Here is a 23,560-nt window from a genome sequence, read left to right as displayed (position 1 = left end):
CTAACAAGGAGAAAAATACTATCATGGTTTAATGGAAAGTTAATTTAAACCCAGCTGTTACTTCAGCAAATAGTGTAAAAAATGGTGCATTGATACTATTAGATGAAAATATTTGGCATTAACATGCTCAAACTGTTCACACTGCTTGTCACAATAACATTCTTGATGAATAACTGAGTAAACCTGAGTCAAGCTCAGTCTACTGCCTCTGAGGAACTAGAGGCTCATTACCAATATTATCTAAAACTAATTAGTAGTTGGTGATTGTAGCCTGCTGGCACTAGGAACCTGATTAACATTCCTCAGAAACAAATAAGGCTGGGTTTGGGGAGAAGAGGAACATTTCCCTTTTGCTTCAGCCTCAAATACCAGAAAGGGAATTAAATAATTAACTATTTATACCTGTGCATGTTGCAGCTCACTTTCTGCCATTAATCTATAAAATGTGGTGATATTGGATGTGGTTGAGGCATTTTCTTTGCCTGATATATATTGAGTTCTGACTATTTTACTTGGTCAGAAGACAGAAATAGAAATCTTAAAGTGCAATTAAATATTTTATTACCATTGTTTAATTAAATAAATACTGGAGTAACTTGTCAAAGCAGGTTTCACTAGCGTGCTAGAAGAGTGTTTTCAATTTTCTTCATGAAAAATGTAATCTATGCCTAAATAATGTGATGATTAGTATAATTACTTTAAATAGTACTGGGTACATTTAGGGGAGAGCAATGGACCAGTTACTGAGTATTCCATGGAAACCAGTTCCTTTCATTTCCCTAATAACATGTTCTATGTAACCATTTTAATTCTTTTAACTGAAGAATGTGTTCATTCAAAAATCCTAAACAGAAGTTGAGGTCTAACTTAAGTTCTGTATCAGAAGAAAGCCCTGCAGTCTGACATAAATCTCAGTGAACACACTTAGATCTTAGTGGACACAGTAAGAGCCAGATTTGCAAGTAAACTTTAAAAAATTTAGGTCTCTGTATTAGAAGTTTTTCCTTTTGCTACTACCGAGCCACCTTGTAAAACATGTGTTGTTACGAATAGTTTATGCCCAACATAAATCCCTATCATAGTAAAAGATCAGATGAGCAGGACAAGGTGAAGTTTCACTCCTATCTCCGTTGGTTTCTATATGGTGAGAAATACGTATCTAGGTACATATATCAATATACACAGATATGCATGGATAAAGTATGGAGAGAAAACAGATCTGTCGACTCTGCTGCAAACAAAGCATATTTAAAAAAAAAATCCCTTTTTTTGGTTAATATTCTGAACCCCTATATTTAATCCCTGTGACGCAGCTGGGAGGAGTCAATGCTTAACGGCACACCGCATCAGGCCATTACTGGCCTTCCCTGGATGCAGATGTTCAGCTCTATCACTGTAATTCTTACAGCTGCTGAAATTCTTCTTTAATTTAAATATTTTTCTTTATTTGGAATAGGAGGATTGGAGATTATCCCTCTGCTTTTATGTGCCGGCAGATAACTAGCATTCATGGTCTTAAGTACACAAAAATATGCTAACTTGGTGTTATAAAGTATACCTGGTTTTGACAAAAAAAAAAATACTTAAAGCAAGAAATAGCATGGCACATATTAAGGGACAACTAGTATGCTGTATCTAAATTTACAGTCTATTTCTGCCATACCTCAAATACAAGTGTTAGAAATGTTCTTCAAAGTGATTTATTCATAACAAAATTAATTACAACTCTCAAATGATGTGTGCAACATTCAAATCGTGTCTTGATGCAGAAAATACACAACTAGCATGAAATATTTGTACACAGTAGTGGGCAGTACCAATAACACTAAACTGGTGCTAATTACAGTAGAACAAAATGAAAACGCTCAAGTTTCTTAAGCTTTGGATTTTTAACACAGGTGTTCATAAGGATGTATTTATAATGCTCAGACTGATGAAATGTTCACAATTCGTATACAGCAACTGAAAAAATCATATAGATCCTTCTGATTAGAGTAATAGTCTGCAGCAAGATTGATACCTTTTATATAAATACATGGCTGAATATTATAAAATTTTACATTTACGGAAACTGGAGTGCATGCATTTGGTGATTCTAACCTAGCTTAGGAGGACATCATGTGGCAGAATAACATATGAACAGACCCTGTAACCCACACTCAAAAAACCATCTACAGCTGCTGCCCCTTGCCGCCGAAAATACTAAATACTGTTGACAGACTCTGTGACTGTAGAAGCAATGTCTAATATTTGATATTAGGATAAAAGAGAGGATTATTAAGATGATCTGCAATTTTGTTAGAAAGGTGTGAATGAACAACTGGAGTCAGAGGGGGTTTCCTCAGTTACTAAGCCCGAAGCAGCCATTTTAAGATTTTAGGAGTACACAGTCCCATTTACAGGATTAAATTGCACCGTTCTGTGCACTTAGATCAAACTGTCTTTGACAGAGCCCTACCAAAAGCAGTGATTTGTGCATCTGTGACCTGAAAGCATCAATAAGCAACTCTTAAGGTATATGTGAAAGAGCCCCACCCTACCTCCTCAGTAAAATCTCCCCTGAACAGCTCCATGATTACTAGCACATGAATCAAAAAAATACAGTGCTAGACAGGTATTTTTCAAAATATGTGGCTTATTTCTCTCTTCATTTCTCTATTTACTTCTCTCTTAATTTCTCTAAAAAATCTATACTATTTGTCTCGTCAGAAGTCAATAATAAGTCCTTAGAATATTAGATGAAGATGGCATCTACATAAGCCTTTATTTTAGAAACTTAAAAAAAAAAAGCAATTTGCTTTAGTTATAATATTAGTCATAAATTATGGAATCAATTCAATTGTCAATTGTCAATCAATTCAGTCCAGGAAATCAGATAGAACTGGAAGAACAGAGAACAATTTAATAGCATGGCTAAGGATGCATAAACTTCTGCATGTTTAGAATTTCATTTCAGATAATCACTGAAGACAATGGAAGTTCTGAATCAGAAAAAAGCTGGAAAACGGAAATTCTAAGGAGAGCATTATTTTATCTCAGTGAATGGCGGAAGGGAGAAAGAGGTGTATTTACAAATGAATATACTGGTTTTAGAAATCTGAGGGAACACTTCCCAAGGTCTATCTACCAAATACTCCCTGTGAGGGACACAGAAATCTCTGCGTGCCAACAAGGGAGCTTACACAATGGGATTTCAGTCTCACCTGCTCTCATCAATCCTGTCTGGTAAAGCCAGTGGGATAAAATGCAAAAAGTAGGAATGCAATTTTCTTCAGCCACAGTGCTCAGACAACAAGGAAGAGGCTTCTATCAGCCAGCATCCAAAATAACCCAAGGTCAAATTTCCTGGAACTCAGCTGCAGAGGGCATGCACTTGAGCGTACAACCCTCTGCCATTCTCATATCTCCTGATTCTCTCCAGGCTCCTGATTTACATCTCCCACCTGCTGGGTAATCATACGCTATCCACCAGTAAGATTTGTTCACACTCTCACACGGATTGCTGTTTTTAATCTCTGGATTGTTGAAGTCCAAAATCTCAGGTGACTACCCTCTGATACAGTTCCAAATGTAATCTGAAGGAGTTTCTAGTTGCCTGAGACAGAATTGTACAGTTTTGCTTGGCAGGTGTTTTGAAAGGATTTTCCATCTCATCTTGTTGCATTTCAGCAGTCAGATGAAAAATTTCTTGAGCATCTGGGATGACATGTATTTGGGGTTTTACACTTAGTCAAAAAAAATATTTATCCAACAGATGGAAACATGATAATCTAATCTCTAAAGTAAGCATGCCTTTTGAAAATCTCATGCCTGAGTCAACATCCATAGTTGGCAGTACACTGTTACAATTTCAAATGTGTCATTGCACACAACTGAGAAAATGTCAGAATCAATCCTCCTTCTTCTTTTTATAAAAGAAGTGTGTTTATAACCTAAGAAACATATGGGTAATCTGAGTAATTGAGAAAAATCTCGTACCTTAGAGGAGCTATTTATACACAGGATGAGTCAAAATTACATTTGCTTTACGCACTGTAATAAATTAATCCAATCTTTGCAAAAAATCCTCAATAAGGCCTCATCTATAACTGAAAGTGTTTGCCAACCTAGCCAGGTTGGCTAATAGGCTGACAGAAAGAGTCACAACCCTACTCAGTAATTTTATGCAGCAATGCACTCCAAAAAGACATAACTGTATTTGAAAAAAGAAAATTGCTTTTGAGTTTATTTTATTAAGCTGCAGAGGCAAAAGCATTATCTGTTTAAGGTGGTTTTATGCAACTGGGGATTGCCAGTGTAAGGACAGAAAACTATGGTAGGAAACAAACACTGGACCTAAGCTAAACAAATTTAACACTGGTCATCTTTGATATATAGTTCCAGTTCTGAACTTTGCAGACAGAATTTTACCTCACTAATAAGAGGTGGTACCGCTGCGTTTGTACTAGCAGGCATAAATATTAACTCGATTTCCTTTACTTCCATCACATATGGTGGCCTCAGAGAACTGAAAACCTCTGGGCATGCATGGATGTGCTTTCAAGTAGTGTACACACCTGCACGTGAACTAAGCATATTGTATCACATGTATCTAAAGGCACCTGAGTGTATCTGGGAGCCACCTATTCAATTACATTCACACAAATTGCAATAAATAGAAAACTTTTGGCTTGAAATCCATTTTTTCTGGATCTCATTTACTGTTATTTTGTACTTTTCAGATGAAACAATTCAGCCCAGCTAATTAAAATTCTGAGGCATTTCCTATTTTTTAAATGCTTTATTCTGCAATTTTTTTTCTTAACATATAAATACATCTTTGTGATAATTTCTGCTTTTACTTGTAATTATCCATTTACAATTGGAATTGTCCAATTAATTATCCAATTGGAATATAATTCCAATTGTATTTGAAGTTAAATAAGTTTCACACAAGTAAATAATCAGATCACAACCCTATGAAACTAGTGAAGTTCTCTCAAACACAAATAATTTTTCCCCAGGAAAATCTCTGAGTTCTACAGGTCTGCCCAGTGAATAATTTTCATAACAGTGAGTATTTTAAGAACAGACCTTAGGACACAATGTTATACTTTCTTCTTTGCTGCTTTCTCAAAGAAGGTGCTTTTAACCTGCATATTGCACTTGCTCATTGCCCATAAATTGTCACATTGCACAGAAATTGTTCTCCTCCATCTCTGTCCAAAATTTTGCAGTAACCTCTGATTTCACCGTCAGAGACTGAAGAGCTCTCACAGGCATCACACACACTTCAACAGAACTAATTCACCATCTTTGCAGTGCTGCTGATAGATGTTTCAGCCTTAAATGTGTATCAAGAGCCAACATTTCTCAAAACGCTTCAGAAGAAACATACTTTTAAGCTTCATTTCAATCAATGATCTACAAAGATTACACAGGCAAAAAATGTTGTGCAGTTATTTGTTCTCCTAGGTCTCAAATCATCTGGCAGTAAAGTTCCTGGCCCTCTCTCTGTTGCAGTTATCCTATAAAAGGCTGGAGGAGGGAAATGTCATTTTGGTATTTAACAGTGACCTTTTTTTGGTTTTTTTTTAAACCATAGTTGCTTAGCTGCTGAATATATATGAACATGCAGAAAGATGCAGAAAATCAGACTGAGAGTTGAAGAGAATACAAAGACCTTCAGGGAATTAATTAATTCTTACACATGCCATAGCCTTTTTTCAAAAAAAACTACCCTGAGGGACCAAGTAGCACTTAATAATCAAGCAATGGTTAGAATTACTCAGGCCCTAAATATGATTCAAAATAGATGTTCACAGTAAGAAATCAAAGCTCAAATGCTGAGGAGTCAGATGCTTTTCAAATGTGTTGCACTAGACCATACTATTCTTTCCCAAATAAGAGGCTGAGGATGTTGACAGAAACCCAGCAGAATTAAAAAACCCCTCCAACTCAAACACATGAAACACTGCTCACCAGATGTTCTTAAAATCAGCAGTATGATGACGGGATTTCCCAACTCTGGGATTTCTGCTGAGTTCCGAAGAAGATATTGGTTCTCTTAGCCAATGCCCTCAATATGTTATGGCTCCCAACCCCATGCTAGCTCTGCTGCCAGCCCTTCATAACCTGCATCATGGGTTGCCAGAACCTGCTTTAGACTGTACTCTGGCAAAACTCCCACTGCCCAGCAGACATGCTGACGTAGTGCTGAAGGAAGTACCGTATGTGGAACACCAATATACAGGGGTTCAGAAAAAGGGAGAGAAAGTCTGAGTTTAAAGAATTATCATTTTACACATATTAGGATTGATTTCCTTTACATAAAACCAATAATACTCATGGTCAAAGCTACATAAATGCTGCAGCTAACATGCTAAGGCCTGTAAAAGCTTTGATAACAAATTTATATATGTCTCGTTACCTCTGTTGCTTGATCAATTACCTATTTTTAACAAAGTCTGCATACAAAGTGAAATGGCCACTGTCTTTTTGGTTTTACCTATGTGGTATACACTGTGTTACCAGTTTCCATTGAGAACCATAGCAAATATTAAGTGCAATAAAGCATTGTGCGTTCAGTTATGTAAACAGAGTTTGAACACTAAGATGTAGGGTTTGATTCCATCATGCTTTAGTATTCCACTATAGGCTACCTCATGAAAATGAATGCATCCATTGCTCAGAGCAAGTCCTGCTTCATTTGAATAAGACTGCAGAATCAGCCTCCTCATATCATCTTTCCTCATGGGCTTCTGTGCTAGAGCTCCTGTAAACAACTGCAGTCTCAGAAGACAAGGATGCAGCAACTTGGGATTTAAACTGAAATTTATAACTGAACAAGCAATATAACATCATTTTGTGGATGTTGGACAGCTTAGTGGATTCCTAATGGGAGGATGCAAGCCTCCCTTTTAACCAGAAAGCTATTTGGTGGCTTATATGGACTATACCCGTGTTGTTAGTTTGGTTTACATCAGAGATGTACATCACCACAACCAGCATTATCTGTCACCTACTCTTGTAGTTCAAGGAGGGGCTAATTGCTGCATAGGTATGTCAGAGTGAGATACTATTTCCTCTTTAGAACCGCTCTCTTCACTTTAAATTGGCGGAAATGGAGGGAGAAACGGACGCTATTTCCACCCGTTCTGTGACCTCCGCTACACAGTCTGCCTTCTTTGTGCACTCAGGCGACTGCTACATGATGACCACAAGCTGTCCCATGGGGTAGCCTGAGCACTAGCGTGCTACCCCCGCCAGCAGTGCACTGCCAGCCTGTGTGTTTCCCTCCACTCCAGAAAAGTAACAGCGTCTCTCACAGGACAAACACCTGTGTCTATATGTACCTGCAGGAGGGCAAGACTGAGAGGGCTTCTGCATCTCCCTTCCAATCTCCCACCTCCTTGGCACAGCTGAGAGCACCACTAAAACACTAAGTATAGTGCAGACCTACAGCTTTTCTCCATCTCCTCAACTGTCGTTGCCAGATTGTCTCAGTTCCTAAATCCAGTATGTGAGATTTTAGAGGTGAGAAAAGCAGTGGTGCTGTGTGGGAAACGCAAATAACAGCACTGCGATGACAGCAAGGCAGAAAAAAGGGTTTAAACCCTACCGCCACCTGAAGTCCCATTCCACGGGATCACCCACAGTGTGCAATCATTTCTATTTTTAAATGCCATATTTCCTAACATGAGTCAGTTACCAATCTATTTCTGATCTGAACAGGAAGGACAGCGGAACAACTTTAATCACAGCTGAACCAAAATTAGAACAGAAAATGGATCAGTTCAGTTCCTTTATTTATACTAACCAACTTTAGGTGTACCTATATGAGTGAATCGGAATACAAGAAAGAGTATCCATAAGCTCCTGTAGATACTGAGCATCAGAAGCTGGTTTAAAGTGTAATTCAAAACACAGAACTGGGTATTGGAAAGGGCCCGTTCTCTCCAAAGCTTTCACTTAGACAACTGGCAAAGTAATTCAGCCAGCTAAATTAAGTGTTCATCTAAGGGGTGGTGACAGTAGCATGGCTAAGCAAACACCTGTAAGATGCACCTCTCTGTCACCTTGGTTTCATTACAACATTTCTGCGGTTCCAAGCGCACGGAGGCCCCGACAGAGGTGGGAGCTTCCAAACACAGGTATACAAGAGGGCAGCAAGTGGAACGTGAGTCAGCAATGCACTTTGCAGTAATGAAGGCAAACCACATACCCAAGTGCATTAGCACGTGCGTAGCTAGCATATTGTGGGAAGTATTATTCCCCTTTGCTCAGCACTTGTGAGGCCACATCCAGAACAACCTTTAGTGGAATACTGTGTCCTGTTTTGGCACTCAGTATAGGAGAGAGAAAGAGAAAATGGAAGGAGTTCAGGGGCAGCCTCCCCCAGTGGCTAGGGGACTGCAGCACGTTACATGAGCTGAGACTAAGAGAGCTGGATTTAACAAGTAAAAAGAACAGGCTGCAAGGAACCCAAATGTGGTTTTCTACCACCTAGAGAGCAGCTTCGGAGAAGACAAAAGCAGACTTTTTCCAGAGGTGCACAGGGAAAGAATAAAAGGGAGTTCTGACTGTGTACAAGACAAAAAATCACCATGAGAGTGGCTGAGCACTGCAGCAAGGCCCTGGAGATGCTGCACCAACTCCACCTGTGGAGATTTTCAAAACAAAACAGGACAAGGCCCTCCATAATTCCCTTCTGATCTTAATTCTACAATTCTAAAACCGAGACTCACACATCACACATACATATATGCATGTTAGAAGCATGACATGAACTGGTTAAAAATCAGTATAAAATAGTTTTTTAAAAAAAAAAAAGTCATGCCAATGTGTGACATCAGAAACCCTCTTCTCCATGGCAGAACAGTGATACTCTAGCTGCAAAAATGACACTAAAGAAAATAAGAATAAAACCTCAGTAATACGACTATGATGTTATTGAGGACATCTTATTATTAGAAGATCGACAAAATAAGCTGGATGGCACTGGAACTGCAATCAAGCACCAAGATGGCAGATATGAACTCATTAAAATATTAAATGCATAAGCTTTATTAAAACTGCAGAAAGACTGCTGTCTGTACAATCTGCTGAAGCCCTGCTGTTGGTTTCTCAAACTGACTCATCTGTCTCATAATTCTTTCGGAAAACTTGCAAACAGAGAATTACAGTAATCAAAATCTTAGGAGACATTAATAAAAATATGGAGGTATTCTCATGAAGATTCTAGTGGTTATTATATAAATAGCTCTTCTTTTAATAGCCCAAAAGACAAAAAGTATTTTTCAGCTCCAAGGCTGCCCTTAAAGCTAGTTGCATGTGAGGGAAATACATCTAAAAAGGGAGAGGGAAAAATCTGTGTCTTTTTCCAAGCTATTTTGACTAGTAACAGCCCAGTTTCAATATAAATTCAATATGCATAATATATGGAGGGGTTTACATTTGGCGTTTACAGCTGCACTTAGGTAATTTTATAGATGTATGTATAGATAAGCATAGGGTCAGGCATGGATACAGCAAACTGCTTAATACAAAGACAGAGATTTCTTGTTTAGTTGCCTAGCAATAAGATGAGACTCCTGGAAGCTAACAAATACCGATTAGAGAATGGAATAGAATTATTTAATGTATCTAATGTATCATACAAAAAGGAACATAGGGCTATTGAAGAAAGGGAAATGCTAGGCCAGAAAAAATCAATTCTATCTAGTGAAATCTATTCAGGAAATATGTGGTAGGAAGAAACTACAATATATAAATTAAAGAAAGCCTCAGTCTGTTCACTCTGTCAATATTTTTCATCATTATTCTTCTTTTAGCAGAAAGTCTAATTCCATCTTGGCTAATGGATCTGCCTTTTGAATTGCTGTGTTTAACTTTGTCCAGCCCCCTCAATAACGTCTGGAAGCTGGAGAGAGAGATATATTTTAAAAAACTGAACTGGATGAACATTATGGAATTTCTCTTCTTGGAAAACACAGTATGATACTAATGTAAAGTTTCGTGAGATTTACTAGACTTGTGGAAAGGCAAAAGTACACACGTGTTTTATTTGTTATGAAGAGCTTTAAAATGGCACTGATGCCTTTTAACACATTTATAAAGTCTCTTCTCTCAGTTCTTTCAATATTATGAATGTTTTTCTCTCAGTACTTCCAAAGTAGAACAGGAAGATCACAAGCCAAGGATAGGCAGCATACTACAAGTCCAGCAGATTGGAAGTACTTACTTCTTGGAGAAGTACTGACACTGATCTTTTTCCCTTATGATCCAAATTTAAATAGATTAGTCTACATTAAAACTGGGAAAACAGTGGCCACTGGATAGTATTGCAGCACTGCTTAGAAGTAGTGTGAACTTGTAATGCACATTCATGCATTATTTAAACTTGGAAGAAGACATGTGACTCATCTTTCTGCTATCCAACCTTTCTTTAATTCTTCCTTAACAAAGCCTTTAAAACAGTACATCCCAAAATCTGCTCCTGTTGGAGCTGTCACTTAACAGTATTCCATCTGCTTGGGACAGAAACAGTCAGAAAATTTCTCTCATGTCTGTTCCACCAGCATGAATCAAGACTAACTCCCCAGACTTCCTGCGTGACGCACTGACTCGGGGTTTGTCTACACAAGGAAGTAAACATAAAGGAAAACTCGACTCAATTCAGAGCACAGTACCAACTCTGAACTAACTTCCAGTATAAACATTCTTACCACACAGAAAGCAAAGGCAGTTTTCCCCGCTCTGAATGTGGATTAAACTACTTTTAACAAAGACAGCCCTAACAAAATCCAAAGGTGTAATCACATTCCATAATGCAGTGCTTTACAAAAATAAAGTCTCATTATCAGAAGCAGCATGTCTTTCATATTGTCATATATATCTGGCTTCTCAAATGTTCCCTCATTTAATTTAGGGGTAGTTTTAGATACTGTACACAGCTTTGCATTTTGGCATGAAAATACCCTTTCACTGACTGTCCACAATATGTATTTGTACAGAATAGCCTGTAACTTTATACTTAAACAGCATTAATTTTTCCATGAAGACAATGCCTTAATTTCTTAATCTTCCTTCCCCAGTTGCAGAGACTGCTACACAGACTAATTAACTGCACCTTGATTCGGTCTTGTACTGTGGCTCCTTTGTCCTTGTTAAAGCAGTGTGAAACACCCTTAAATGGGACATAAACTATATTTACTACACGAAAGGTCCTAATAAAACTGGAATTTACTGATTTTTCTATATTGTTCAGACACTATAGTTATAGAAACTACATAAATATCTGGAAAAGCAGAAGCAGATAAAAATGAAGGACATGCAAGTGAAGATTTTGACATATGAATCATATAGAAATTCAACCAGTGTTAATTTACTGAGATGCAAATTGATTGGCGGTTTCATTATGGTACTTTCTGTGTAATAGTAATTTACAGCTTTCTAATAATTGAATCACCTGTGCTCCTACCACCTATGTGCTAAAAAAGCTAAGAGACAATAGTACTTATTTGCACACATCCATTAGAAGATACCTGCTGTTTACAGAGATCTGTCAATAAAGAATAGATGGTCTGGGGTGAACAGCATTATTCCTAGGTCCTTCTACCACATCTCCAATTTTGAGACTGTACAAAAAAGTGCAGTCAACCCTCTCTACCCATCTCTCACAGATCCCCAGAACAATCCAGCTCTAAGGAAATCCATGTGGTCAACATAAAAAAAAAATCATAATCTCTTTGGAAAAAAACTGTAGAGGAGTAAAGGCACAGAGTTTGCTCTGATCTCTTGTTGATTCTCACAAATTTCATATACATTCTGTGGCATAAACACTGATTTCAGAGAGTTTCTGAAAAAGAATTAACTGGATAGAAACCTCCAAGGCAGAAGTAAATAGTTTCCTCATTTGGGGCGATGTGGCAATCTTTCCATTTGATCTGATACCATACATACAGAATCCAAATTTTGCTTTTTTTCCTATGTCATAAGAAATAATAGCTTGAGCTATTAATTTCAGTGACATGCACCTGTAATTTGACCTCTGCTCTTCACTCCATCTTTTTATTTTGATCTTGACAAGTCACAAGAAATGTAACATTTGGTTTGAACTCTTAATTCATTGTGAAAGTAGTACATTGCCTACCCCGCTTTCATATTTCCACATTACTATTGGCATAAATAATAGCCAAAGATCTGCTGCCAATTCCATAGCAAAGATCATGTCTAATTTGTAAGATGAACTGAAAGAAACTGGTATTATCAACATACTTACAGTACTCACTGCCTGCAAACACCAATGTAGAAGACAATGCATCTTACTTGCTGTATTGTGACAGTAACAGGTTATTCTGCATTTAACATTTTCCAATGCTTCACAGTGCATGAGAAACCAAAGTACTTCTTGTTCCCAACCAAGATCGAGTAATCCTGGTTACTTATGGTTACTCCAGTGTGGAGAAAGTGAAAGGGACATGCTCTGGTGAGTATTTACACGCCCCCTGTATGAAGTGTGACTACCCTTTTCTAGCTAAATTATACACCAGCAAATAGCCAAGAAACTGTATTAGCAATTAAAGTTGATAATAAAACATGTTACAAATATATGTAGCCCAAAACATTTTTTGGGTGGCCATATCAGCAAAGGTTATCGAGCTAAATGCACCATAAATTCTACTCGCAGTATCATAAGCAAGGTAATAATGCCATTCTTTCTTCAATTAAATGTCAGTAGGGCATACACTGCTTTAGGCAGTCTTATATTCTTTCTTTTTACTACCCAAACCACAAACCTTGATTTCACTGTCTATTTCTAAAATTCCTTTCAAAAATTAGTAATTATAAGGACTGCATAAATCCTGCAACTGAATAACAAAAAAGACATTTGGGTGCAAGCATATTTTGTATTCTTTCATCTACAGATTTGGAGATTTACACTCCCTGTAAGTAACCATACTTAAAACTGAGATAAAGCAAGTGTTGTACTCTCTCACTGTAAGTAGAAAATACCCATCCCACACTCTGTGTTTGTTTGTTGTCCTCTTAGTCAGGTACACCTCAGGCAAATCCTGCCTGTGAGACAAGATGTTGTCCTTCAAGCGAATTCCTTTGAATTCTCCCTCTTAAAAAACAGTCCATGAAAGCAAGAATCAATATTGTAGTAGTCTGAGCATAATTTATTAGATTACAGTTAATTACAGTTGTTACCTGTAATAGGTTATAACACCATACAGAGGAGCCGGCATCACATGAGGCTAGATCATCAACTGACATCACAAGGAGGCCAACAGAGTTCTCGGTACTTTTTCTTCCAGGCAGCCCTAGCTGCATTTAGTGGTGATTTCCCTTGAAAAGCTCTGTCACAGCAATTCTGAGAGGGACAGCAGAAGTGACGACTTTGCATCTTGTAAAAGAATGAATGGTTTGAAACACCAGTGCCAACCCTTTTAAGATCAGCTCTAGCAGGACTGAGGAGTGAGATTTCTGACATCAGCTTTGTTTGCTTACCTTCCAGTAAAGTTTCCAGCTGCAAAAGCTTCTTTTGAATCCTGAGGTTCACTGATTCCAAGATTTTGCTGGCCTAGAGTATTAATACTGAAGTGTGTGTGTGGGAGGTATTCCTCTTTTTCTTGATAGCTGGCTAAACCCCAAAGAAAACAGTGCTTCTTAGTAATATTTACAGGGATTGGAAAAGAAAAAGATATTAAATTTAATCAGACATAATAAAAAGATAGTATTCTTGATATGAATTCACATCTGAAAACATAAATACCATGGTGATGTTCTGCATTTTTCAAAAAAAGCCTGAAGACTTCTTCTATATTATTTTTGCCTAAAACATGTAAACCAATGAAATAGCAGTTTGAATAAAGGAGCAACAATTGGCTGAATACCAACTAGGATGTTCTTTCTGTTGAAATATCCTTGATCTTGATAAAGACTTGTAACCTTGTTAAAGCCATCCGTCCTGCAGAGATTTGTGCAGAGAGCACTATCAGAAGGGAGGAAGCCACTAATGAGTTTAATGTATCAGCAACGCAAATATCAGATCTTCAAATGCTGTATCTTACTCAGAATTTCTGCAGATCTGGGTAGTCGCTGGACCTGAACGTGAATTACAATTTCTTTTACAAGACCTGTTGTTCTTACTTCTGTTGAGCAGTGACAACAATCTCCAGCAAGTATAGAGTTAAATTTCCTGTGCGGCTTTCACACAGGTGCTCAAGGTGGGGTAAAGAGGCCACACGGAACTAGATAAGATTACACTCAAACATTTGGAGGGTCCATGCAACTTTGATAAGAAGAGAGAAAAGACTTCAGAAGAAGCATTCAAAACATAGCTGCTAGAAGGTAGAGTACATGCTCAGGTGGGTTGGGTTTTTTTACCTGTATTCTATCTGATGTTTCTGTAGCAGTTATGATACAATTTGGGCAGGATGAAGCTTGTTACAGATAAAATCTGTCTTCTGTAACTTGGCTTCTACTGCTTTGCAACTTTTGCTAATACCATAAAGAAAAAACAGAGTGGAGCACTCTGCACCCAAAGTTCACCTCCAGTCAATTCAAATGGAGTATAACTGTTCTTGGCATCTTTCTTTGCCTTGCCTCTTCATGTTGTACTGCCATGAACAATTCACTGAGCGCAAAGCAATTGTCAGTCCTTTAAGTGCAGTCTTCTTGAAGAAGCCATCCTTTCTGCAAGTGACCCTCTTGGCAAAGTAGTGTCTGTAGGTACAGTTAGTTGTGTGTTAAGCAGGAAGGGTATAATTTTGGATGATTACAGGTAGGGTGATAGATAATTTCCAATACATAATATAATCTAGCTTTGTATTAATTCTTCCTCATTTTAGTTGACTGATGGGACTACACCTCTTGCCCACCAAACTTCACTATCAATTTCCTGGAAATTAATGCTTATGTTGAAGAAATTAATGGTATCCATAGTTCTTGCTAAGAAACTACAGAGGTTAAGGATGCTACCCAAATCTGTTGATAAAGAAACAAATGTGCATTATATTCTTACTATTAATTTAAGGGCGCAAATCTGAAAATAAGGAAGCTGTATCTTTTGTTTATGAGGAAAATGTAAGTCAGGATAACACAAAAAAGACTGAACAAAAATTAAGTTTATCCTAAATAAATACCATAGCCTATGTCCCTGATATTTGTGTAGGAGCAATATACCATTTGTTTTCCTTTTTGCAAATGTTAGTGTTACAAAACAAGCAAATTTTTTTTTCTGTACATATTTTACTTGAAATCAATCCCTTATGGGTTCTGATTGCCATGAAAAGTGAAACTGGGAAACAGAGATTAGAGTCCTGAAAAAGTAGAAGAGTTTTATAAAGACTCAGAGAATACAGCTGTTGTTTCACTCCACTTTAAAGGCAGCCAGCCTTAGTCCTTATTTACCTATATGAGGTGAGCTGCTTTGCTTAAGTCCTTGAACTTTTCTCTGTGGCTTCTATGTAGGTATACACAGGAAAAGTAATCCTACTTATCTTTTCAAATTACCAAGTTAAACCATGCTATATTTATAATCAGGCATTCTTATTGCTCAAAATTGGTTTGGTTTAACTAGGTTTTTTTTTAATTTACTTATAAAGTGTGTTAATAATTTAAGACACCTAGCAGAAAGTATCAAGTTCTAATTTCAATTAATCCACAAACTCTGTGTATTTGGACTCCTCTTCCAGAGTGCTCTGCTGACACATCCTCAGCCTTGTGCTTTTTCTATTTGTCACAATACTATCATGATTCTATATCTGCTTGGGTAGAAGACATAATGTGAGTATATTTACAATGTGGTTGCTGGAAGTGAGATGAAAGGGAGCTGGGTAAGAATGTATTTGTTACTTAAGAAAATCACAACCAAGGAAGAAAAGGACAAGTATAAGGAACACTAGAAAGCTTTTACCAAGTTAACTGAGAATGGAAACACCCATTGGCAGGAATAGTTTTGACATCATTTGTATACGTTTTGGCTTCTCTAGGTACTTTAGCCCTTTAGAGGAGTACAAAGCTGAGCTCTTGTTCATGTTTTCTCCTCTAGCTTCTAATCTGTTTCCTTCAATCAGAACAGGTTTTAAATTACTGACTCCTATTTTTCTTAAGCTTTTCCATCAATGTTATTTAGGAAACAACAGTAACAAACCTGTTATTTTTCTAATGGAACTAGATTAAAATCTGAGTTAGTATATTTGAAGCAAGTACCCTTATAGCTTTGCTCTCAGCTAATTCTCTGAGCTGCTGCATTCAATAAATGAGTCAATAATGTATACAGAATGCTGAGTCAAAATAATCCACAAGAAAACTGTCAGTAGTTACAAGGCTATATCCTTTTGCATTTCTTTAGGGCCTAAACAGAGTTCCACTCACTAAAAATACAGTACTGAGTCTCTAGAAGGAATAAAGGCTTTTCACTAGCTCAAGAGCGTTTTTCATGTCACTCTCTTAAATACTTCAACCAGAGCAGGCTCAGCTCTCACAGTATCTGAAAAATGCGGAAACCAGAAATTATCTAGGAACTTAATCTCTAGAAAATTTTGTAATTCAACCCGGTACCATCTCAATCTAGGGATTCAGCTATTTACATCTGAAACAAACTGTGAGCAGGTGCGTTAACTTGGATTCACTGGACGTGGGGCTTCTGTTTCAATACACTGCATGTAAATGCTAAACTGAAAGCCTTGCAAAATTAAAATAATTTCAGTAAACCATTTATATTAAGCAGAACAACTACCTAGTATGAAATTATGTTTACTTGTATTTTTTCACTTAAAACAACAATAAAACACAAGAAAAACAAACAAACATCCAGAAACAAAACCACTTCCTTCTTATCAAGGAAATCCAGGAAAAAATGACCCATTTGGAGAGTCTTCTGATTATTGGTATTTTACAATAAACATACATAGAGCTCTTCCCCCATTCACCTTGCAACGCTTCATGAGATTGCTCACCAACCATAATACAATTCCCACAGCTCTTTGGAGGCTGTTGCCAGGTGGCAAGGCCATACTAGCTCAGAACCTGCAAAAGAACTTAGTTTTCATGATCTTTTCAGACCTTTCATTTTTACTCAAAATTGCACAAGAGACAATCCAGAGAAATGAGATCATGTTATTCAAATACATCTCTGAAGTCCTTTTTACTTTTTGTTAATGATTATTCATTTGTAAGTTCACTAAACTTGTGAAGCTGGCTAATGGGAAATAATTCTATGGTGCTGAAATGGCTCATGTTGCCCCAGAAAATTAAGTATTGTCAATCTTCACAATACATTTAACATTTTCATAGAATCATGGAATGGTCTGGGTTGGAAGGGACCTTAAACATCATCTAGCTCTAACCCCCCTGCCACCAGCCCAGGTTGCCCAAAGCCCCGTCCAACCTGGCCTTGAACCCTTCCAGGGAGGGGGGAGCCACAGCTCCTCTGGGCAACCTGTGCCAGGGCCTCATCCCCCTCACAGGGAACAATTTCTCCCTAATATCTAACCTAAGTCTACCCTCATTCAGTTTAAAACAGTTCCCCCTCATCCTATCCCTCCCCCCTTTCCTGCAGCCCCCTTTCAGTCCTGGCAGGCCACTGTAAGGTCTCCCCGGAGCCTTCTCTTCTCCAGCTGAACTCCCCAACTCTTTGCCTGATTTCCCTGTATTTTTGCTTCCTCCTGATGACTGAAAACAGTAAGTATCTTTTCTTCAACCTTTTCCTAGCTCTTCCATCCAATAATAGAAAATCTGGCCCCTACAGCAACCTAACAGAGTTTTAATGCTATCCTTTGTCATTAAATTATATTAACAGCAACCATTGATAGCTATTATATGTGAATGTTACCTTAAATTGTAAGAAAACATGCTACATTTCTGACCATAGAAAAGTAAGGCAAACAGCAAGGAGTAACTAAAAGTATATACATATTCCATGGTGTATTCCTAGTGTTTCCTACAAACACACATCGTGACACAGCATTTTCTGAAATTAAAAAGATAATACAAAATTATTTGGATAATACCAAGTGCAGGGTTTTAATAATAGTAAGTAATTTCCTAACCATACTTCTGAGTTCATCAATAATACATTTTTATAAAGACAAGAGTAATGCAGTGCAGCTATAGGACACTCTGATGCTCTTCCAACTCAATCAGCTGTAATTTGTGTTCGGCTCCAGTAGGTGTTTATGAATATGGTAAGTATTTCATTTAGAAGAAGACTGCCACAAAACCACTTAAGCAGGCAGATTACATTGGAATCAAGCCAATACATTTTAAAACCGATACAAGGATTATTACTTCTTAAACACCATACAATTAAACCACAGAACTCACTAAGACATGATATTGGAGAGGCCTAAAACGTGTCAAAATCAGACATTAACATAGAAAATTGAAATACTAATAACTCCAAAAATTACAAATTATAGACAGGCTTTAAGGTAGTTCAAACATGAACTGGCAGTGGTTAGGAGAAAGAAAAGCTCTTTTGGCAAATAATGAAAACAATAAATTTTAAAGCTTTATTGTAAAGCTGGTACTAACCAATGTCAGAAACAGAACACTGCAGTACATCACACTCACTGCGCTGATGCTAAAGAATATGAACAAATTTGTCATTTTGGAAGAGTAGAGAACATAAAAATTTTGCAGCTTACATGTTTCCCTGAACTAGACCTCCTGAGAAGACAGTTACTGTTGGGTTTGGGGTGTTTTGTTTTTTGTTGTTTTTTTTTCCTAAACCATTCTGAGAATACATATGCAATCTTCCTCTTTGAAAGTTATGATGACTATGCATTAGTACAATTATATCGGCTAAAAATATTCACTGTTCTAAATAGGACTCTGAAAGCAAAGCAAGCTGTACTGCTATGGGCACTGTCTCACTCTCCTTAGTTGCCTGTATAAACATTCACTGATGAAATATCAGTATCTCCGACGCTTGAGTATTCTAGGCAGTTTTCACTGGCTAACTGTAAAGTCACACCCCAAATATCTTTCCAAATTTCTGACAAAGAACCACCATAAGAGACCTGTGCAATTGTAACTGCCAGACTAATTGCTATACTTCAGAAATCTATCAAGCCTTCAGGGTCTTAAATAGAGAATAAGGAGGTTTGTCAAATTTTAAAAAATATATCTGATAAAGGACTGGTTGTGAGCAGCAGGAAATCCAGATGCTGAGTTAAGGTATAGGGAACAGCATTTCAGAAGACGACTGGATGAAAGCAAAATCATTGATTTTATTAGGTAGAAGACTCACTGAAATCTACTGCAAAGGGTTTTCCAAAGAAAGGGAAAAAAGAAATGACCTCCCAGGTGGCTAGAAGTCCACTACTGTTTAGAAGGGTTGGAATGCTCTTGCCTCAGTGAGGCTTGTCAAATCAGCCTCACAAGAGTCATCTCTACAGATATTCAGAAGTTTAATACCAATAGATACTCTGCAAATTAAAATCCTGTAGAGAAGTAGCACAAAGCCTTCTGCAATACCTTCACACCACCCATGCTCTATTGCACAAATTAGGCACATAACCAATATATTAGTGCATTTTTCCAAAAGACAATGCAAACAATTCTTAGTGCATCTGCACAGTATAAATGGGTTTGCTATTAAGAGCATTCTGCTTCAGTAGAAGTGCCAAAATAAAAAAAAAAAAGTTAAAATGAAAAATATAGGTGTGTTTGTTCAGTTTGGCTTTGGTTTTTGTTGGAGTTTTTTCCCCCAGACCTTTCTTCTACAGTACAGCTCTCCTTGAGACAGACTTCTATCACAGGAAAAACTGTATGAGTATATTTGGTTAGTTTGTGCCAGCTGCTTCATTCCTGGGGTGGGTCAGGAACTAGGTATACATGGCTTTGTAGGAAAATGAGACTCGCTTGAAAAGGCAGGCAGAAAAACTGTTTAGAAAGTAAGAAGTCGCAGGAGGTGATTATGTTGGAGAAATGAGCATGGAGTAAGCTAGGGTGTGAATTACTTTGCAGCAATTCTCTACATGGATGCTTTGGTTCTTATTATATGCATGTCTATACTACATTAATGGGGCACTCTGCATAAAACCCAACCTAGCTAGATCCGCAACCAGTACAGTGATGAGATGCAGTATTTACTGGAGATGGTACAGTGCCACACTGCTACAGCTACCCTGTCATCAGCAACCCGTCTGGAATCTCCACCCAGCAGGACTCAGCTTTGTAATCACTGCAATGAAACCTACTACACAGGCTAAGCCATGGTGATTCCAGCTTGGCAATAGTAAGGAAAAACTCTGCAAAGCTCCTTTTCCACATTTTGAGGGTTGTTTTGGTAGACGACAGCAGCCAGCCCGGGTTCTGAGCCATGCCATATGCGCAGCAAGAGGCATTCCTCTTCCTTTCAGCCAGATGCTGCATCTGTGGCAGCAACTCCTGTTTCTGTGCCACACTGTCTGCAACACAGTAGGTTCCTCATGACACTTTACAGACAACCCTTCTCCTCTAAATACCCAGTGGCAGTGCACTCAAGTTGGTATTATACATAGATTCTGCAAGTTCAGACTTGCAGAAACAAATCCAGAACTACCACTATGTCTATTCTAAACCAGCTTATTTGAATTAAAGCATTACTGGTGTTCAGGGCAAATGGAAGAGAGAAAGGGAGAAAATACAAAGCAGGGGGGAATTTGGACAATGCTCTAAGGTGACTGACAGGTGCAAGGTGATACTGAAACTGATAGCTATTACATTTAATTTGCTATTTTTTTTTAATTATTTTTGTGAAGTCAAGGGAACAAATTGAAAAAAATTAGTTAGGTAAATTTCTTGCATATAAACAATTGGGCTGCTACATTCTCAGACATGAATAATGGTGTCTTCCACATTATGGAATTTAAGAAGTGAGATGTATAAAATAGAAGGTATTTCACAATCTTTTTTGTCCTCTGTACTAGTTTGCTGCCTTCATCAATTGTACTGTGCAGCTAGTCTATGAGGCTGACAAAATGTGGCACAGATGTGAAAGAAAGCTATGAGCAGCCAAGTGCAGAAACTTCTTAGGTTCCCACCTGCTGAAGTCAGTGTGAGCTATGGAATAGCACATATCCTGCTGGTCTTAATATAATGCAGGATTGAGTCCCAAAAAAAGTCACATTTTTAAGAAGACAGCAATCATTTGCTGCTATTCTCTTACCGACCAAATGTTGGGGATTTTTCTGTTGTTATGGTAATAAGTATTTTATAGTATGCTTTAAAATAAATTTAAAGGTGATAGTTTATCAATATGTACCTATCATGTTTTGAGTTTTTTTCCACTCTCTTCTCCCCTTCCTCCCCTTTCCCCTGCCCGCCCCAGAAAAGAGATAAATTCTCCGTAATTTTCACTTACGGGGTCTCTGCCCTAAACAGTGCTGGAATGCTTATGCTGGGAACACTGCATGAGAATATTCTGCCATCCAATGCAAAAAATATCCTTGCTTTCAGTGCCATTTTTAAGATTTGCAAGTATTTTTACTACTTTTTACTCTGAGAATATTTCAATAATGTTAACTGGGTTTAATTTTGGTTTAAATCTTATTGACTTTGCTGTTGCCTCTGTGCCCACTGACCCCTCCTTTCAAACTGAATTCCATTGATTTCAATGGCTTGCTTTCTGCACAGTTCTGTTCTTGCGGATACATACACGAGGTCCAAGATCTTGCAGTAATATGGCTATTGTTAAACGCAGGAAAGAGTCGTTATATAAAAAATCTGGTATGACAAGTACCTGTCACAGTTACGTTCACCCTTATGCAATATTTATGTGCTCAAAACTTACTTTCAGGTAGTTTATTCAAGATTTTCTGTAAGACAATCTGATAAGTAAACTGTCCTTAATGCTTACAGGTATGAGATGGGGAAACCTATCTTGAACAAACTTCATCCCAGATAAGATGCAACATAACAACTGCTGTAGGCCAGCACCCCTTTAGGCCTCATGTAACCCTTGGTACATTGTAGCACACTGTGTTGAAAGCGTTAGGAATGAGGTTGGCTCTGGGAAACTGGAACTTCTGCAGTACCATTTGTTCGGACTTGCCGTCTATATGGTTCAAGAGTTATTACATGTATCACTTTCTCCCAGTCATCTGAATTATGAGTCATACAAACCAAAAGCGGAAGGCGTATGTGTGAACAAAGCAGATGTAGATGCTTGTGGAGTCTGTTGTCAGGTTTACTGAGCTCTTGTTTTCTGCCCTGCCTCATCTAGGGCAAATAAGTTCAAATCTTTGGCAAGTCCAGGTAGCTGCTGCCTCTGCCACAATCTACGACTGAGACCTACTGTTAAAGGATAAAACCTCCCACTGGTAAGTCTCTGGAAGTCTCCCATTACTCAAACTTCCACCTACAGCTATAAGCCTGGCCATCTTTGTTTTGTTTAACTGAGCAGGAGCAAGCAAACCCCACCAGCTGTGTGCTTAGCATGATAAACGCATAAAAATATCTCTAGAATCCTGGTCGTCTGTAGGTTGCCTACAAGACACCCTGCCACAGAACAGGCCAGTTAATAGCTAAAAGCACATACAGAGATAGAAATAGTTTCCAAACCCAGAAAGCAAACCTGAAATTGGATCCGTACAAACAGGCTCTTGGAGCTCAAATAGCAAGTCTCCTCCTTCGGATCTGATTGCAAGCTGAGGACTATACTCTACGATCAGCTAATTTTTTACCTCAACCAAATCTGAAGTGTTGTCTGACTAAAGGGAAATGTAGGCTTCAATAAATCTATTAAATTAAAACCAAACCCTTAAGGGGATATATATTGAACTAACCTTCTATGACAGAATCAACTGTAACTCACGCTCTAGGCCTCTAAACTGGGGCTCTCTGAGGGTTGAGGCACAGGAGCGAACAGCGAAGGAAGGCGGCAGCCCAACTGCCGCCATTAACCGGGTACGCCACTTGCGCAAATTCCCCTTCCCCGCTAGGCCCTACCGCCAGCCATGTAGCGTAACAGCTTTCGTGAATACGGATGCTGCACTGCGGCGATGGCACAGTTCAACCAAACTTCCTCCGTCCCCCGCCCACTTGGGCGTTAAGGCCACCCCCTTCCTCGACTGTGATTGGCAAGACGGGCGGAGCCCTTCGCGGCGATTGGCGACTGCTGGCGGGAGGTGGGGTAGGTTGCGTGAAGGGTAATAAAGTTAGTGGGTCCGCGGCGGTGCGCCTTAGACGCGGCGGCGGGTCGGCTCTCTATGGAGGTGGCGGGGGGACGCGCTGGGCCGTGGCTGCTCCCGCTGTGGTGACCGGAGACTCGCCCTGTCTCGCGCGCTCCCCCTTCCCCTCCCCAGCCCCGGTCCCCGGCTCCCTTCCCCTTCCCCCCCCTTCTCTTGCCTTTTCCCCTGCCCTTGGTAGCCGCCGGGACCCGGGGAAGCTGACAAGGCCTTAGGGAAGGTGAGAGACGCGGGAGTAGCGGGAGAGGGGTTTGGGGCCGGGAGGGACCGGGTGCTGCTGCAGCTGCCGCTTAAGATGGCGGCTCTCCGAAGTGGCCGCCATTTTCTCGTCGGCTTCTTCTCTCTTTCTTCCGCACAAAATGGCGGCTCGGGCCGATGGCCGCCCGCTCTCGGAT

General features: G+C 38.8%; 1 protein-coding gene and 1 long non-coding RNA gene across 4 annotated transcripts in view; one reads left to right on the top strand and one right to left on the bottom strand.

Annotated features, from left to right (window-relative positions):
• Positions 1–13,171: 13,171 nt before the first annotated feature.
• On the bottom strand, positions 13,172–23,014 carry LOC113481318. Its single transcript, XR_003398652.1, has 3 exons — positions 22,764–23,014; positions 13,495–13,627; positions 13,172–13,390 (listed from the first exon to the last, which is right to left on the bottom strand). It is a non-coding gene; the product is annotated as an uncharacterized LOC113481318 (long non-coding RNA).
• Positions 23,015–23,128: 114 nt separating this feature from the next.
• Positions 23,129–23,560, top strand: part of EIF4G2 (eukaryotic translation initiation factor 4 gamma 2) — a 10,693-nt gene continuing 10,261 nt past the window's right edge. For 2 of the 3 annotated variants that reach the window (XM_026850845.1, XM_026850842.1), the window contains exon 1: positions 23,129–23,385. The gene's annotated coding sequence lies outside the window, so the exon portion shown is untranslated. The remainder of the gene's footprint in view (positions 23,386–23,560) is intronic. The other variant, XM_026850843.1, reaches the window with a different exon arrangement.

The sequence above is a fragment of the Athene cunicularia genome (genome assembly GCF_003259725.1).
Source record: "Athene cunicularia isolate RWA chromosome 5 unlocalized genomic scaffold, athCun1 chr5_part3, whole genome shotgun sequence".
Classification (NCBI taxonomy): Eukaryota; Metazoa; Chordata; class Aves; order Strigiformes; family Strigidae; genus Athene; species Athene cunicularia.
The sequence above is the reverse complement of the archived record's forward strand: the minus strand, read 5'-3'. Positions and strand labels throughout refer to the sequence as shown.